Source organism: Anas platyrhynchos, chromosome 7, assembly GCF_047663525.1.
Source record: "Anas platyrhynchos isolate ZD024472 breed Pekin duck chromosome 7, IASCAAS_PekinDuck_T2T, whole genome shotgun sequence".
In the NCBI taxonomy this organism is placed as follows: domain Eukaryota; kingdom Metazoa; phylum Chordata; class Aves; order Anseriformes; family Anatidae; genus Anas; species Anas platyrhynchos.
The window spans coordinates 35533860-35554113 of record NC_092593.1 but is presented as its reverse complement, the minus strand read 5'-3'; positions in this window follow the sequence as shown (position 1 = coordinate 35554113).

Sequence of the window (20254 nt, the reverse complement as noted above, 5' to 3'; positions counted from 1 at the left end):
AACACCAGCATTACAGTCACAGAATCATAGAAACACAAGGTTGGAAAGGACCTACCAGATCATCTAGTCCAATGTCCTCCTATCACCAATACTACTCACTAAGCTACCTCGTAGCACCTCAGCCAGGCGTTTCTTGAACACCGTGAGGGATGGTGACTCCACCACCTCCCTGGGCCGGCGGTTCCAGTGCCTGACCACTCTTTGAGAGAAAAAGTTTTCCTGATATCTAAACTAAATCTCCCCAGGCACAACTTGTGGCCAGTTCCTCGAGTCCTGTTATTAGTTACCTGAAAGAGGCTGACGCCCTCCTCATCCCAACCTCCCTTCAGGAAGTTGTGGAGTGCAATGAGATTTCCCCGGAACCTCCTCTTCTCCAGACTACACACCTCCAGCTCCCCTCAGCCGCTCCTCACAGGACTTGTGTTCCAGGCCCCTCACCAGTTTTGTTGCCCTGCTCTGGACACGCTCCAGGGCCTCCATGTCCTTCTTGTAGTGAGGGGCCCAAAGCTGAACAGCACTCGAGGTGCGGCCTCACCAGAGGCCAGGGGGAGAACCACCTCCCTGCTCCTGCTGGCTGCAGTACTTCTAATACAGGCCAGGGTGCCATTGGCCTTATTGGCCACCCGAGCACACTGCTGGCTCGTTCAGCCGAGCATCGATCAACACTCCCAGGTCCCTTTCCTCTTCACAACCTTCTAGACACTCTGCCCCAAGTCTATGGGGCTGCATGGGGTTATTGTGGACAAAGTGTGGGACCTGGCACTTGGCCTTGTTAAACCTCATCCCACGCACCACAATGGCTGTCAAATAGCAGCAGTGTTCAAACAATGACCTCACTTTCTTATATGAAAATACTGGAGAAAGAATCAAGTTCTCTTGCTTTTAGTAACAGTTATCAGCAGTGCTTAAATCTATTCCTTTAGTAGAACATAAGAAATTGCACAGTAGCCTAATGGTCTCCTTTATGTGCTTATTATTTCCACAGAGTGGTGAAATTGGTCTATATTCACTTCAGGCACAATCACCAGCATCAGACTGTTTTCACCATAGCTCAATGCAATGACCTGCTCTTCATGTAATTATTCTATCTTCGTGGGATGGAGCATCAGTTTAATTCTGGTGAACACAAATGCCTTCTGCCAGACAAAGCAGCTGAGGCAGAGCTGAATGCAGTCAGCATCTGAGAAAATTCACATTCAACTCCTGTCTCAGTGAAGAAACAGTCATAAACTATATTTTTGGGACGGATGTAAATTGTGTTTTGGGAAGAACAGAAAAACATACATTAAGAAGGAAAAATTATGAATATACACATTTCCCCCTCTAATTTTGACTGCATTTAATACTTCAGATCGTTACATTAGTTCAGACCACATTGCTGGGGAATTTGCAAAATGGACAAGTATAGGTCCCAGAAGAAAAAGAGGCTGATGACATAGCAGACTGGATAATACTATAGGGTATTTTAAACCGTTTTAAGAAAAAGGAAACTGCTTTATGTGCAGAACCTTAACATGAGTAAGTGGCTGCTGGCAGAGGCAGAATACCATAAGAGGAATGAGAATATAAGAAAGCATTATTTCACTTGCAAATCCTTTCAGTTGCTGCTAAACACAATGTAGAATCCCAGGCAAGATTAATGTCTTACATCAAGCACAAGACAATCCCTAAGATAACACCCTAAAGAACTCACAGAGTAGATTGACGTAGCTGAGCATCCAAATGCAAGTGTACAGTTTCAGATAAAATGCTGCAATGTCCATGCTGCAAAAACCCACAACAGTGAACAGAGTAATCATTGTTTTATCTTTTGTTTGGAGAATACAACCCCTACGGGAACTGTGGAATTCTAAGGTGCTTTCAAGAACCACTGGAAAACTGTGTTTATTTTAATAATAAACCTACAACATAGTTACCAAACTGCAGACAACCCATTACATCTGTCGTGGTTTAACCTGGCCGGCAGCTAAACACCACACAGCCATTCGCTCACCCTCACCCCTCCCTCTCTGGGATGGGGGAGAGAAACAGGAAAGTGAAGCCTATGAGTTGAGATAAAGACAGTTTATTAAGACAGAAAAATAATAATAACAATAATGATGATAATAGTACTACTACTAATAATGTGTACAAAGAAGTGATGCACAATGCAATTGCCCACCACCCTCTGACCGATACCCAGCCTAACCCCGAGCAGTCCGGCCCCCCCACCCAGGCTAGCCACCCCTATGTATTGTTTAGCATGACCCCAGATGGGATGGAATACCCCTTTGGCTAGTTTGGGTCAGCTGTCCTGGGTCTGTCCCCTCCCAGCTCTTGCTGCACCCCCAGCCTGCCCACTGGCAGGACAGAGTGAGAAGCTGAAATGTCCTTGGCTTGGTGTAAGCACTGCTCTACAACAATTAAAACATTGGGGTGTTATCAGAACTCTTCTCATCCTAAATCAAAACATAGCATTCTACCAGCTACTAGGAAGAAAATTAACTCTGTCCTAACTGAAACCAGGACAACATCAAACAGGAAATGTCTGAAGCAAGAAAATGAATTCCCCAAAGAGCTACTGGAAAACAGAAGAGCTAGCCATATACCCATGTGGGATATGGAAGTATTTGCAGTCTTTTTCACTGCCAGAAAGGGACTATCTAACAGAACAAATGAGGTGTTCCCTAGTGAAGGCAACCACAGTTAGTCACTAAAATATTTTCCTGACTATGAAAGAATAATGTGGTTTTAAAATGTCCAACTGATAATAGCAATAGCAGTTTGCTATTTGGAATATGCATGGGAACAGGGACAATAATTTGGTATAGATCTTTAATTTTGTACCACAGACGTTAAGAAAAACCATGAAGAGTACCAGAAGCTTTTTATTTTTTTTTTTAATAAATCTATACTGAAGAGCCTGAAAGCTTACCAAAAGATGTTCAAAGAAATCTTGACTAGACAGGACAGCATAGTTTGAGCAGAGAAAACTAACTGCTCCCTTCAGAGATAAGGGAGCCGCTAATATTGATTTATTCATTATATTCCTGTTGTACCTAGGTATTCTCTCCTAATCAGCATCCTTGCTATTTGCTTTCAGTTCCCCTCCTTTTTCTCTCCCCAAGTCTGACCTGGCCCTAGGGATTTTAGCAAGAGATTTCTCACTGACTTTGGTAACTCCCTGGTCTTTCTCCTCTAAATGACTTCATCAATACCTTTTCCTACCAGCGCTTTTGATATGAGCATCCCAGTATTTCAGTAATTTCACACCCACCTCTTTAAAGATTAAAGATTTTTAACAAACAAAATCTACTTCACCACGCTTCACTGTTTCCTGTATCATAATTTTGGTGGCATCCAGGAGTCTTCTCTCACTGTTTCCTGTATCATAATTTTGGTGGCATCCAGGAGTCTTCTCCCTGTATTTTCCCCTGTAAACTACATATTCTTCACCCTTCATGCGCTTCTCACTGGCACCTCTCTCTCAATTTCTGCCAGTCCCCAGACATCTTTCTCTCTCATTGCAGAAAGCTTCTCCTAAAAAAGCTTTGGTGAGATTAAGAATGTCCAAGATTAAACTATTAAAATTCTTTTCTCTGTCAACATTCCTAACATATGCCTTTTTTCCCGCCAAATTAATCTCCTCATATTCAAGCCCCATGGTTAAAAGCATATGGAATGTGCCACTTTTTCCTTACACCACTTGCTATCCATTCCTGAAATATTGTTAACATAGTTTACAATTTCACTTGGTTCACATTTCACATTAAACACCTTATCTCGTATTTGTTTTAGAAGTCCTTATTGTTTTGTTTAATCTCTTTTTTATTTTGGCAGCTCTTCTATCAAAACACATTGCAAGAGCACAGTGAGATTTCACCAGGTTTTGACTGTATCTCTACAGTTCATCCACGTGGAGGAATTATTTTTTATAGCTTTGATGATCAGATACGTGTCTTTCAAACATATTTCACTTCATTAAGCAACATTCATTTCTTTCAACAAATTCTAATTATGCTTCCCTTAATCTTTATTTCTGAAGACTGCCTGTCTAAAAATACTGAATGTACACAGAAAAGATAACATGCAACTCTTCTGACTTTTTTTTTCCCCTCACGTGGAGACTTTGTAACATTCATTCCCATGTTGAATCCCATGGGGAATACTGATTTTCCATCCTATTTATCTTATCCTCCAGTGACAAGGGATGGTTAGGTTTGTTATTTAGAAATTATCAATTAAATCCCTAAGTTTCCTGGAACCGCGTCATCAAGTCTTAATTTAGCCCACTGCCTCCTCAGCTTTGCAGGAAGTACAAAGGAATAGCTACCATACTTTTCGGGCAAAATCCTGACACACTGAAGTCTGGAAGAACATGGGTTTTCTTTTGTGCTGCAGAACATTACTTCAGGTTTATACAAAGAAGGTCCGAAATGTTTACAGTCTCTGCAGCCATTTGTATGGGCAGCTATTATCACAATGGGTGACTTAAATTTAGATGCTGTAAAAAAATAAAGGTAAGGTTGCTCTTTCCACAATACTTCAATTGATTTGTAGTTTGTACCTGCTTGTTTTCTTGACCAAAACCATAGTCCACTCAATGTTATAGGCAATGCATCTACAGAAAAATAAGTTAAGCATCATCAGCAAAACTGCCAGCTAGGCAACTGATGTTTTGCTTTCCAAGGAAACCCTGGAAGACAAGGAGGTCCATACTTGGTACTTTTAGCACAGAGCTCCAGGCTGATAGTAAACTGCAATCAAACCCCCTCCAAAATCCAAATCTGATCAAGATGTAATCTCAGAAAGACTAAAAACAAACAAAACAAAACAAAAAACACAAACAAAAAAACAGCATGCCATGGTCCTGGCCTCAGGATGTATTCATTTAAAACAATGTGTATCATAGCAATTGTCTTTTGCAGAGGAATACTCACAAAATATTTATACATCCCCACTGCTGGGACCTGTAAACACACACAATACCACCTGATATTAGAAGGGGTCAGGGGAGGATTTGTGTGTTTTGTTCCCTTTGTCTATGGATTACCTTTGCCTCCCCAAGATAAACTTGTTACGAGTATGTGTTCTGGCAACTATTTTTCAGTTCCAACTGCCTAAAGCTAAGTACGTGCATTATGTACAGTTATTATTTATTACTTTTCTGGGAGATGTTACACATAAGTGCATGCTGGTTATGCAACTTTTTTTTTTTTTTTTTACTTTTTCTTTTTTAAACTTTAAAAAAAAAACAAGCAAAGGTTTTTCTAAGATTTTAAATCAGGTGCAGGCATTTCAGATTTCCATCAATATCTAGCTAATATACTTGATTATTAGAAATATGACATTTCCTTTACTCTTACTACTTTTGACTAAATATATTTATGTTATAAAATAATCGTCATTGCTGTGTATTCTGGAAGGTCCTTGAAATCAATATAAACAATACTTCAAAAGATTAATTACAATGTGTGTAGATTTTTAAAGTCCTATAACATCATAGCTATTAAAAAGAAGGTAGAGGAGAAAATCATATATGTACTCGTAGCTTCATGTGTATGAATGTTCAGCATTAATATCACATATTGCTATCTGATAAATTCTACAGGTAAATTCTTGAAATATTCTAAGATGATGATACAAATACAGCATTTGCAAAAATGGTATAGAAGTTTCAACTGCAAATTTAGTAAGTCTGTAATAAAAATAATAATTAAAAAAAAATCCAAGAAAAAGAACTTTGAACCTACTTCATTTTTTACATTTTCCCTTGTAAACAATTCCCCATCCATCTGCTTCAGTGGATGATGGCATCAAGCAATAAATAGCATCACTGCCTTGTTGCTAGTCACTAAATCCCAAAGAGATCCCCAATGTTTCAGCTATTGCAATGTCTAATAAAATGGTAACAGAATTTTGAAGACACATTTTAGCAAAAACTTATTGGAGTTCTCATATCATGCCTCCAGAAACTTTGAAGAAAGCCTGGTTTTAAAGCAGTTGCTATTTGTCATTTGTCTACCATTTCAACTAAAAATGCATTTTGGTGCAATATATGGACTGTGAATTTGAAAATATTAAAATATTAAGCATGCCACAAAAGTGATAAACATCTATTCACACATGAAATATCTTCCAGAAAATAATGAAAGTTTAGTGTCACTAAATGTACATTAAAAAAACAAACAAACAAACAAAAAACCAACTGATGGTACTTATAGGAGAAAATACTTAAAAGAGGTTACTTTTAAATGGCTCCAACATCCTCATGCTCCTCCAAAAGCACTTCTAATATGATGGGAAAGGTCACTCACTGTACAGCAGACTTCTGCAGTATTAACATTCTTAGATTTACACAGACATGAAGAGTTGAAGTGTCTTTTACCATTTTAGATGAATCTGACGGATGTAATCCTCGAAATGAGCTCCCTGCCTTTCCCAGACAGAAAAGAAAAACTCACCAATTTATGTATACAGGACTCCAAGCAGTAGGATATGTCTCAAGGCAAAAGAGAATATGGAGACATTAGATTTATATGAAAACAAACAAACAAAAAAAAAAAACAACAAACACACACCACTTTACTATCAGTATTTCATCCTGCACTTTCATCCTACTCAATGTATATCTTAAAAGTCCTCAGTAGATCAAATGCATGTTATCTAAGGACTACAAAATCCCCATACAACACTTCAAATCCCTGAAACAATTCTGCAGATTGCAGGCAGCAGGTATGAAACATGAGCAAAACAAGTGTGAGAACTTATTACAATTCACCCACTGATGCCCCTTTTCATACTTGTTTCTTCCATGTTCCTTTCCTTTAAGTTAGAAGCAACACAAATTGTTTCACAGTTATATTACTCTTGAACTTGTGCTGTTACATAAAAAAAAAGCTTTCTGCCTCCTCCCAAATAAAGCACAGTTGTTTCCAGACTATATAGAAGCATGACACTGACGTCTTCATTACAAAGGTTTTGTATGTTATTTGGAGGTGTATTACAAGTGACAATCCTCAGGAATCTTAACAGGTACCAATCCCATTTCACATGGATCTCAATAATAAGGTAGAAGCAACTAGCCTTTGGTTCAGCATTTAGACTACACCCAGAATATCGCATCCAGTTTTGAACCCCAGCTCAGGAAAAGACACGGATAAACTGGAGTGACTGGAGCAACTGCATAGAAACTACGTGCTAGTCAATTTTTCATTTTGACAAAATCAATTTTGAAAGTGTTACAAAAGCTAGAATTCATTGCCAACCACAATAAAGCTACATATTAAGCTACATGCTAAACCTGGACTCTCTTCCAAGGAGTTTGGAATATATGTTTGCACACGCTAAGCTATTGGAGCGGTAGCAGTGTGGGTTTCTTGAACAGTTGCAGAGGGATAACTTCTGTGAATAAATTACGTAGGATTTGCCTGAAAGCCACAGATTGACTGTCAAGTCCATCTAAATGGAGCTTTTTGTCAAGGGCATGGTTTATAAATTTCTCTGTCAATTACTTCTATTCATCTGAAAAAAAGAAAGTATTCTATGGAATAAAAAGGTAATACAATCTTCTTCGTATCAGCTGAGATCCATTTTATTGGAGACCACTAAAACCCAACAAAATAAGCTTATTTGAAACAAAAGATTTTTTGAGTGACAAGCTAAAAGGCCTTGAAATTAAAACTGCATTGTTGCTTCAGATATAAAACACATCTCAAAAAAACATATGTCCACTTGATTTTTAGAGCACTATCTCAATTTCAGCATCTCCTTCTACGTTTTAATGGCACATGGTTCTGTTTTGTAGTACATTATTGCTTTTTGCCCCAGTTTTCTATTACTGATGGTCAACATGTCCCAGCAGTGTCTTTGAGAGGTCAAACTGTATCTGTGAAAAATTGAACTAAAATTGACTGATCTTTTAATACCGTCTTTCAGGCTTTTTTAACTCTCCTTTTATTAGCAGCTGGTCACCTAATATAGTGATAATGGTTATTTGATAGTTCAGGTAATAAGAAATTAACTATTACCGCAGAACTTCAAACTAAATTAAAACAAAAATACCATTGATTCCAAATATAGATAAGCACAACTTCTGTAGTAGCTTGTTAAAATATTTGATAATTGAGAGATTACTGAGCAACCAGAGAAGGACAGATGGGTTTTTACTTTTAAAATTTCTACTCTGCAACCTGGCAAAACAGCATGCAGTACCATATGCACTCACCTGCAACATTCTGTATTTAAGTCATATTGATGAACACGCAAAAGAACAACTTGTTTAGCCATCCTAAGAAAACATCCAGAGCAAAATCTCAGCAATGGAATTCATACAAGTCTTTGAATCCTTCATTAATAAGCAAATGGGCACGGTCTGTTTATAAGTAATTGGCAAAAAGACACCAAGAACCTGCTCTCTTGAACCACCAAGCATTAGAAAAGTGAGCAGGTTATGAAAGAATGTGACTTATGCAAAAAAATGCGATACTGGGGGCCTAAAGCTGAACACAGCACCTGAGGTGCGGCCTCACCAGAGCAGAGTACAGGGGACAACCACCTCCCTGATCCTGCTGGCTACGCTACTAATACAGGCCAGGGTGCCATTGGCCTTATTGGCCACCCGGCCTTCCTTATTTAGATTGACTGGGCAGCATATTCATGATTTTCACTTCACTTTCAATGATGCTACCAAAATCATCTTTTCTCCCCAACGAATACGTACCAAAACTTAAATACAGCTGACAATACTTAGCTGCACAGCTGCTTAACAAATACTTCAGAGCAACAGGTTTTTTGTTTTGTTATCACAGGCAGAGGCGTTATCTGTGTGACCCTCATTTTGTCCTGGATGTTAAGTGAGCACAGCTGCCTCCTCCAGCTGCTCTGGCCTAGGACAGCTTCTGCCTGGACGCTTGTGCCTAGGCCCAGGCCTGAGGACCCATGATCTCTGGCAGGCTGGGGAATGTGGCTGCCACTTCCCCATTTGCAAAGCTGAGCACATACCCCATAAACACAGACTGGTCACTGACAAGGCTGCCTTCACCATAACTGTATTGGGTTTATGTGGCAAGGTTCTGGTAGAAGGGAACTGCAGGGGTGGCCTCAGTGAGAAGATTCCGGAAGCTGCCCCATGTTAAATAAGGGCCAGTTTCAGCCAGCTCCAAAGGAACCTGCCACTGTCCAGAGCTGAGCCAATAAGAGATGTTGTTTGTGCCTCTGTGAGAGAGGATTTAAGAAAAGGGAGAAAAAAAAAAAAAGAAAGAGAGAGAGGGGAGTAAGAACTAGCACTGCAAACACCAAGGCCTGTTCAGGAGGGCAAGAGGTGCTTCAGGCCGGGAGCAGAAGTTCCCCTGTGGGCTCAAAGTCTGTAGGACCCTTTCAGATCTAGAGTGCAATAGCCCTGCCAAGCACTGATGTGGGGCCCACCCACCCCAGCAGCTGACACCAGCGGCTGGGGTGCCCACTCCTGCAGCCTGAGCCCAGTAGCTGGCACCAGCCTTCACATAGGCACGTGCTGGTCTCATCAGGAGCTGGCACTTAGTCCTTCAGCATGTATACACGTGGGAGGGAGTACAAATACAGAATGCTAAGAAAAGATTTCATGAGGAAATAAATATAAGAAGATTGGACAGACTGTGGTGTTCAGCTGCAGGGCTCAGCCCTTCACGCATGCTGAAGGCATACATGTATGCATGTATTCCTTATCAATTAGCACAACTGACCAAGTTTGGTTCCCATCACCACCTACCTTTCTTATTATTTCTTGTTGCACTAGAACAGGTCCTTGACCAGACATCCTTGAAGGAGTAGACACTCTTCATCTACATACCCTTACACTGGACATTAAGGCTGTGGTTAGGACAAGCAGTAGATAACTCCTCCGTAATACTGTCAGACGCATCAAGGACTACAAATAATTTCTCACGGTCTTTTAAATGAATTTTCTCATGAATTTTTGAAAGAACATCTGGGCTTGCTTATGTAGAGACGTTCAGGAAAGACTCAATTAGCCGTGTGAAGCTAATGAGCATAAGTAAAAGCATATTCAAAATCCGAGTTGGATCATCTGCGAGATGCTGCAGCTTATGACCACTAATCCTCCACCAATCACTAGGTCATCCATAGGTGTCATAAATATTTCCACTAGGAGCTATGTAGCTACATTAAGAATCCTGTATTCCCCATGTAAATTCTTCTAACTTCCATAAAACAAGAGCTACAGTCCCATCAATTGCACTGCTCAAGCCACAGAATTTCACCTTTTTTTCTTTCTTTTTTTTTTTTTTTTTTTATTAAAACAGTGGAAAGACTCATTGCACCCTCTTTTGTAAATGAAAGATGACTAAACAAAAGTCTCTACAACACTACCACAAGAGTGAGTAACAAGACACTGTTTATTGTTACGCTACTATATCTAGCCATAACCCACATCAAAACATATTCACATTTTCTCCAGTGAAGCTAAACTTCCAAAATGGGGCAGAACAGCATTCACATGTATAAAACAACTCTTTAACAAAAGAAAAAAACATATCCAAAACCACTAAAACACCAAGTTTATTGGCCTGTATTTTATTGCTTTAAGGACATTTTTCTCTTTATGCTTTTCTCACAGCAAATCCAACAAGCAGGACTCAACAGGCTCCAGTGTAACATAATATTCTTTTAAATATTTAATTCTTGGGGAAAAAAAAAAAAAAGTCTAGTGTTTGCAAAGACAGAAAGAAAACCAATAAGCCATTACAAAGTTTTCCATTGCTGTATGGTCTTATGAAACTGATTACCTAACAATAAATTTAGGCTTTACAGAGATAAACACGTGCCATAAGATGTAGGAGTTGCAGTTCTAACAAAATACCACAAAGATTATAGATTTTTGGATTCAGAAAGAAGTGTGGTGGCCTCAAGATTATTATTATTATTATTTATTATTATTATTATTTATTATTTATTTTTTTTTTTAACTTTAGCTGTCAGTTTTCTTACAGCTTTTCCCATTGTTTTCTCATGTATTCTACGTAATTTTCTTGTATTATTTTCATAAATTCTTGTGTCAAAACCTATGGTTCATATAAATATATTAAGCTTTAGGAAAAAATATATATAAATAACCAAATTCTACTTCTCCAAAATGAGTGGGATCGCTGGAAACACATGGTTACTGGCAGGAGAAATGCACATTATGCTAGCAAGAGTTGTTGGACTAACCAGATTTAGAGAAAGTTAGAGCATCAACAGTTGCTGTTGTGTCTGCATATATGCTATGGGCAGCATCAGCAGCCTGACCAGAGACAAAACATTTAACAAAAAACAACAACAACAACAACAAGCTGACAGTAAAAGAAGGTTAAAATAAACAAACAAAAACACCACCCACATTTTTTCCAGGAGTTGCTTGGTTCTTTCCAGCATGATGGGAAATACCACAAAAGGTGGCTTATTTTATGTTTTTTATTGTTATTTTTAAAACAGCATGACTAAACTTTTCGTAGTTCTTTACCAGACATGCAAAAAAAAAATTTTCTGTTCCATATTGGAATGGAAAAATGATTACTCCAACAGACACCTACAGTCCTATTAGACTGACTTCAGCATTATGTAAGATTCAGAATACATTTAAAAGAAAATTTAAAAACACTAACATGACTGGAAAGTGAAGCAGAATGAAACACAGACCTCACATAGATTGCATCATAGCGAGAGAGTATCTTTGATAAGACAAATGGTAATCAAAATGAAATTAAATAGATCTAGTCTTTCTAGACTACAGTATTTAATATTGCAACACATAGTATATTGTTAGTTGTTCCAGATTTTGTGTACAAAAACAGTTGAGAAAAGAAGTTTGGCTAAACGGGAGGTATCTAGTAGTACCACTAAAGAAGAAAACGGGACTCCCTAAAAGGTTAGTTAAGGGATGCAAGTACTTGATGATTTAAAGCTGGGAACACTGCAGCAAATATGCAAAGCCTAGATCCTATCAGATCTGATATCTCAACAATAGGTGAAATAGAAAGGGGATGAAGCTAAGTACAAGAAAACTTAAACCCGTGCACTTACATAAGAAAAAAAGCAAGAACAGTCTCATTGGCTAAAATCAGAAGAGGATTAGAGTTGAGATTCAATAGGCAACCACAGAAAGAAAAGAGACCATTGATGCCAGAAAAATGGTACGATAACTCACTTGAAGAATGGAAGGGACAACAGAGAGTTCCTCAGTATAGCAAATATCATGTCCTTAACAATTATATAAACATGCAGTGTTGGAAACTACGCCGAAACACTGAGCAGGCAGAGTTTGGATTGCTCATGTTTAAGAAAGATGAATTCTAACACAGATAGACAAAGATTTTTAGAATGATAGGAAATCATCCTACTATCTTGCAATGTGACAAAATTTTGCTTTTGCTATGAATTTATGAAGATTTATAAATCATTACTGGCTGCAGGGAGCGATTTGGTCCTTTTAGGAACATATTTATTCTTAGTGGTTGAACGCAATTAAGTTTGCATTATCAAGTTCCACTGATGGTGGGACTCCATGTGCCATATGTAACCAGAAGCATGCAGGAACAGACATTTCTAAATGAGTTTCTAGACATGAGTTTAGAATTTCTAAACATGAATTTTGAAGTCAGCAAGTCTGAATAGGAATTGGGAAGAATCAGATGGAGGTTTCTGGCTTGTTTGATCAGGAAAGATCCTACCATTCTTATTTCACTGCTGGAAAATGCTTATGGCTGTTACTGCCATATTCCAGGTTCCCTTTCTAAGTGCTGAATTACAGATCGCCAGATGAATTTTTATACTTTTCAGCCTAAAACTTATTTGTTTCTTTTAAGAAAACAGCTGTTACACCACCAGAAATTCTGATTGGTCAGGATGAAACCTTGAAAATACATCTTACAAACAGTTCATCAACTTTTACACAAAGAATCTGCTATACATTTGGATTGGTGGCAGAAATTGAGGTTAATATATTTATTTCCCCTTGTTGTTTTGAGAAACCGAGCTTGTTAGTCTACAGAAACTTTTTTTTTCTTTTTTAAACTGATGTTTCAGCACATATATGACTAATGAAATAATAACAAGATAACTGCTTGTTCACAAAGTGACCACAACATATTTGGTCAATTAACTCAGAAGGGCAAAGCATATAATGAAGCAAACATTTAATTTTGTATTTGGGAGGCTGAAGAAACATTAAATCATGATGCTGAACATTGTTTGCCAGATTCCTTGTTATTATATATCACCCTTGTTATGAAGTCAATAAACTGTTCCTAACTTATACCAGCAAAAGATACAAACACATTATGAGAAACTAATACATATAAATATAGAACAGTAAACTGCTTTTACAGTGGTGAACCATTCGCCTTTGTTCTCTCTAGTCCTTACTAAGATCTCTTCCTACTTTTTGTCTTATGGTGTTAATTGCCTATCCTCTTTATTTTTAGTCTTTTATTACTTTCATCTATGTTTACATGGAAAATCTGAAGATTTTCTTTCTTGGATAATGGGTGAAAACCAAACACTATTTTCATTATGAGGCAGAAACATACAAAGCCATAAATGGCAATGTAGACAGATGAACATATCCATTAAGAAAACAGCTATTCCCAAAGCTCTCAGTGTTGACTTAATTTTCCCCCCACCAAAATCACTAGAGGACAATGTCTTCCCACAAACTATACTAAACCATACAGCAGCAAGTGCTTCCATTAGATAAATTTACTTTGAAGGATAATACAGAGATGTTTATTTTTTCCAATGCTTGAAAAATTGGGGTGTTCTCTATTTTTTTTCTGCTATTTCCTTTTTAAGACTTTTTTTTTTTCCCAAAACAGCAACTTTTTCTCTACATCTCAAGAAGTATTTGCATTACTTAGAGTTCAATGGTTGACATCATCAGTGCTGTTACCATTTCTTCCATCTCTTAAGTAAAAAAAAAAATGCAGCTGCTGTTCTTGTGCCATGCTTATTGCCTTTTTTTTTTTCTAATAACAGTGGATGAACTGAACAGTAACTAGAATAGAATTAGAATAGCCTTCCATAGTAATTGCAGGTATCACTTCAGTCTGTCCTGCAAATGTGTACAGTATGTCTTTCCTAACAAATGCTGTTACGTACTGCTACATACTATGTATGTAGTCATTAATGGGACTAAAAATTAGTATACTTTTTTTTTTTTTCCAGTTGGTCAGTCATAATCTTTGCAGCTAGAAAGCATGACCATAGTCATAAATATACTGGTACTTCTTAACCTCTTCTTCTTGGCATGTATACCAGCAGTACTAATGAACAGAAATTATTTTGAAGCCAGATGACGTCAATATGAAGGAATAATAAGTCAAATATTATTTCTGCATTGGATTGTATCATCATCATCAAGTACTTGGACTTTTTTTTGTAGCAAGTAATTATATTAGTATCAGTCACAAACATGAAAAGAGGGTAACAGTGATGTAGGCATCTCCCAGAGTGGTGCATGCCCCATGGCATGGCTCAGTTATAACGACTCATTTTATGACTACTTCCAGTAACATGAGGTGTGAAAACTGTGACTACATTCACTTAATTTAAAATGTATTTCCGCTCCTCAGTATAATCTTTTGACTACTATTTGACTGCCCTATTATTTGTAACAAGAATGAACAGTTTATTTTAATACTGAATTAGAGGACAGCACAGCCAGAAAACATTTGCGTAACCATCAGTGAAGTGCCATTAATCAAGGCTCTTTCCATATTGGTACAATTTTTCATGTTTAACATCTGGAGAATAAAGAGTAAAACTTAGTATCATTACAACTTGCAGTGAAGTTCATAATATTTCAAAACAGTTAAAGAAAAACCCTTAATGTTAGATATGTACCAAGCTAATGAAATTAACAGAAATTACACTATTTAGATACACACATAGCCTTTGCCCTTAATTAATTAAGGCTTTGCCTTATTTTTTTTTGTCGTTGTTTTAGGTTTTTCATGCTTGGGATATGGTTCTAGAGTAGTAACAAAACAAATACTATCATGTTTTACACTGTACAGTGTTTAAAACAGTGTGGGGCCTACTCTTGAAAGCTGGATATTTTCTGACATACACTGAGAATTTCTAGCATTAACAAGACTAGGACACTAAAAAATAGTTTGCTAGAGAGCCTGACTACTTTCCTCACTGCTAATTTCTTAGTACAGCAGTACATCTCCCATGAACTTCTGTGAGTAAAATTGAAACTCCATGTATAATAGAGGTGATAAAGGTATTGCAATTACATAATGGATTTACTTATATTTTAGGATTCATTTGATTCAGATGATGATGAGTGAAAGAACCTAAAACATTGCTGACTCAGATTTCAGTTATAGCACACTGGGTTTAAAAAATGTTAATTTTTAAAAACAATTATCACTAATTTATTTGAGGTACGTGAGGATAAGGCAGGAGTTGATCCAGGGAGTAAGAGTCATCACAGGACATAAAATGGGGAGGGAGACAAACAGTTTAAAAAAAAAAAAAGGTTACTAATGTATGTATTTTGTTTTTTCTCTATTCCTATATATTACACTACATAAATTATGAGTCACAAAGAAAGAAGGCTGTAGATAATATTCCACAAACCCTCAATCACCTTCTATTAACTTTATTTCAACTATGTTTCCTGAGTCAGAAGCCAACATATGTCACGTGAAGAAGAGACAAAAAACTTCACACATAGCTTGCTGCATCTTTAATAAGAACTCGGTACCACTTCTTATCACAACTTATCTGTTTTCTGCAATTTAGACACGTGGAATATTAGTGAAAAATATCATTTGTTCCCCCAAAATTTGGGAAACAGAAATTAGCTTCTGTCAAAGATTCCTCTGACATGGTATTTCTGAATATAATCCCATTTCCCTTTTCTTCACTACACCATGTCTACAGATTACACTCATGCTCATTCTTAAAAACTCATCTTCAATCACAACTAAGTATCAATATGGAGAAAAAAAATCCCCTTTAAGATCTTCGAATATCAGCTGTAATCATGGTTTGGCAAAGCTTTACCTGGAAGAGAACTTCCAAAAAGCTGCCCCCTTTTCAGTTCAGTGAGTTCATAGCCCTGTTTATAAATAAAGGATTTGTGTCCCTTGCTGTTGTTAAATGGATATCGTACAAGACTCAGCAATACAACATTTTTAAAACAGTTCAGTGTTTATCAAAGGTTCTGAAAACGAAAAGCAACATTGTAGATTTAAAAAAGCAGATACAAACATAGAGCAATTTGAAAACATAGCATGAGGTTCCTAACTCTAGGTTTGGGCTGCTGTTTTCTTAACTAGTGGCCAAATTTTTGAGTATACTGGGAGATATTTCACAATCTGCATGCTTGAAAATCATCCCAGCTGAGTCCAACCTTGCAAAGATTTCCAGTATACTGTTCTTATAAATGGCTTGGATGTTGCATGAAGAACTCTCCTGATTTTGGCACTTAATATAAATTTTGTGCTGCAAGACCCCTGAAATGGCATTTAGGCACCAAAGCCACTAATTAGAAATGGAAGATGAGCATTTACCATGATAGACAATGAAAGGCATGGAAAAAAAAATAATCTAAGCCCCAAATCTTCTGCCTACCTTGATTTATGCTGGTCATGCCAATCATCTTGCAGAGTATACACAAAGGAATTTTAGATAGCGAAGTGCCAGTGCTTTGCCTCACAGTGCCAGTAGTTTTGATCCCTTTGAATCAAGATGCCACAGAATTCAAATTCTAATGCACCCAAGGTAACTTTATTAAGGTGTAAAACACAGAGAGAAAGATACTATGGAGGTTTTAGGACATCTGTAGTCTAGTCTACAGTTTATTTCAAAATTAGGGTACATGACATGAAACAAACCAAATGTTTGATGTGGTGTGAGTTTAGCTATATAAACAATCAGTCATTAACTAAGAGTGTATTTTGTGTGAGGGCAACGTTCACATATAATTTAGATATTACTGAGCCATTAATGGAAGCGACCACATTAATAGTATCCTACAGCTGTTGGTGGATGTGCAAGAAAATGCCACATCAATAAAACCATGACTGAAGATTTAAAGAATTAGAAAATGTTTGCTTTAGAAGAGGGATAAGAGAGAGGCTTAAGAACTTCTCTTCTCTAGTAGCTTAAAAAGCAGCTGTATACTTCTGTTTTGCTTAAGCAGCTATGTACCAGCTTAAGCACCATTTTCTAAACACAGAAAACCTTTGGCTGCTGATTCAGAACCTCATTTTAATACAAGACCATAACGACAGTAGTAGGTTCCTTTAATAAATAGGTTATAGTCCATATTCCACAATGTTTTGGGGTTCCAAAAAGTCTACTAAGTGTTTCTCAGACATCATCAGTGGACTAGAATAAAATTATGCAATTCAGAGCAAAATGGTAGGCTAGAATAGTAACACTTAAACTAAAACCAAAACAGGATTCACAGAGTTTATGCACATTAAATTTTGATACTACTACTCTGATCATGGGAGCTTCATAAGTCAAGGTGCTGAGTCCTCAAAAACTATAATAATGTTGTTGCTACTTTAGAAACAAGATTCTTGCTTGGTTATCACCTGAAATTAAAATTCTGACATGGCAAAGTAGTGGTGAAATGCTAGTACTTCTTCAATAGGCCTTGAGAAGTTTTTGTTTACGTTATCAAAGGTAAAAGTCATTCTGCATTATCCACAAAGTACAGAGAATACTTTGCTGATAACCACAGCCAATAAAAAGAAAATCTTTCTTGTAAATAGTTGCACAGTACACCACTGTGAAGTCCTCACATATCAGAGTATCCCTGAACAGTACTACAAAGCTTTCTGATGATCGAATTCAGCACTGTAGTCCACTGAAAATTAAATGTAATCCATAATAAATATCATCTAAAGTAATCTAAAACAAAAACAACAACAGCCTCCTATATGTTCCTGTATTGTTACAGCATATTTTTCCTTTATGTAAAATATACTGAACAGTGCATAATTCCTTCTCTGTACAGTATATTTTGCCTTATGTCCTACGCCTATCAACCTCTATCTTTGCACAGAGATATGATCCCATTTATTTAGTTTAGAATTTACCATATTCCATGCAATGAAATGGATTATTTTACTTTCTAAGTTGCCAGGGTACCTTTTTTTTTTTTTCCTTCTCTTTCAGATTTATGTTCAAGAAAATATAGATAACATTGCTTAAGCGTTTTTTCCCCTTATCTTTATGTGCTAGTCAAGTGTCTCTTGCTTCCATTCAGAGAGGCAGAAAGAGATCCACATATAGATATATATTATGGGAACGTAGTGAGTCCAATAGCAACAGTTTCACGTTTACCATTACCACCCAAAATCTCACTAAAAGTTGATTGAAGGATATATTTTTTGTATATTCACATAAACACATAGTTCTTTTCACTGGTTTCTTTGGCTTTTTTTTTTCCTCCCAGAAAACGGAAGAGCAAAATAATGTTATTGAGCCATACTGATCCATCCAATTTCTCTAGAAGCATAGATCATCCTATCAGTGACATCCACAAAGAAATTTCTCTGGAGCTAGACAGCTGAAGCTTAATTAAAATATTTCTGTATGTCTCCGTTCACAGTTAAAACATATGTAATACGTGCCATGATCAACCATAGCAGAAAAATTCACTTGCTATTTCCAAGAGTAGGCCACAGAAGCAATTTTAGAGAATTATATACATAAGGGGAGCTTACAGTCCATCAGATGTTTAGGCATTATATCTGGCCAGCTATTCCTTATTATTCCTAAGTCAACATTAATACATGCTGAAGAAAATGGATTAATGCTGTTTATGTCCATAGCTTATAGTGCATGGCTAGAATGAAGCTATCAAAATAAATTTTAGGTTAATTTGATGCTATAATACTTTAAAGTTCATAGTATTTCTGATTTTCAAAGCTTGTCTACTGTGCATAGACAACCTGCTCCACATAAATACTACTTGAACGTAAGTGGAAGGATACATTTCACAGAATTGAGCTACCAGATAGCTTTAAAATTAAATCTTTATCACAGCTTAAATAGAATCAGATTCATTTTACTTGAGAGAAAAAGCTGCACAAGCAGCATTAGTGTACTATAAAACCAGGTAATGTAAAAAAAAATATTTTTTTGCTGTGATATTTGAAGTCAGAAGTGAATTATGCTATTTAGATAGTTCTGTCAAGCGTGAAGTAAGCAGGTATTAAAGGCAGATAGCAAAAGCTGTAAAATCTGTACTGAATAAAGGTTTAGTACGTTTGGGGTTTATTAGCAAAGCCTTTGAACTTGTGAAAGATTTATAGTGTGTTAATATCAAATGCTGCAATACTAGTAAAACTCTTAGAAAAAAAGCTGAATTTTGTAGTGGGGTGGCTGAGATTTCTCTTATTCTGCTTCCTGACCTGCAGAAGACGGAGAAGCACTTCAGTAGTGAAAGCACAGATCAGAGCTGCATACAAGAGCAGAAGGTGACAAAGATGGCATTGATGATGATGGTAGGTAGATTGGCACCTGGTAATATCTTACATAGTATCTGACCTTTCTTTTTTTTTGGAGTTGTAGAAAAAACATTTTTCATACGTAACAGATCTGTATCAGATCTTTTTAAGACATCTTTATTTCTCATCCCTGTGGGCCCAGTTCAGGACAACTAGCTCTTTATTTATGGCCCAGATGGTCCTACCAAAAATCATTTGCACAAGGACTCAGTACTACTTGGTCATGAATAAGGTGATAATAGGGTGATCCTTCACCAGAATAAATAAATAAAGAAAGAAAGAAAAAAAAAAAAAAAAAGAAAAAGAAAAAGAAACAAGAACTGACCTTCTGGAAGGTCTCTATCTCTCTGAGGTTAGCATAACCCCATCAGTCTTCCCAGTGGAACACTGTATATGATTGCTTTTAGGAAAAATAAAACACCAAACAACAACAACAAGCAGTATTTGTACACAGATGCTCGCTTTCCGAATGGAGTTCTTTTTCTGGCAGTTCTGAAGGCCATCTTGTGGCCATGGCATTTCATTGTTGTGCCTCAAAACAGTTTATTTTGACAAATGGACAAATTCTGATCTCACAGTTGTAGCAGTCAAAACTAATGCCAGGGAAGACATCAGTGCAACTGAGGTTAAGTGAGGTGAGCAGTCAAATTTTATGACACAAGCTGTACAGTTACTCAGATTATATTAAAAGTAAAAAAATGGGATATATATATATATATTTTTTTTTTAATTTCTTTTAATGGGGATATAAGTATGCATAT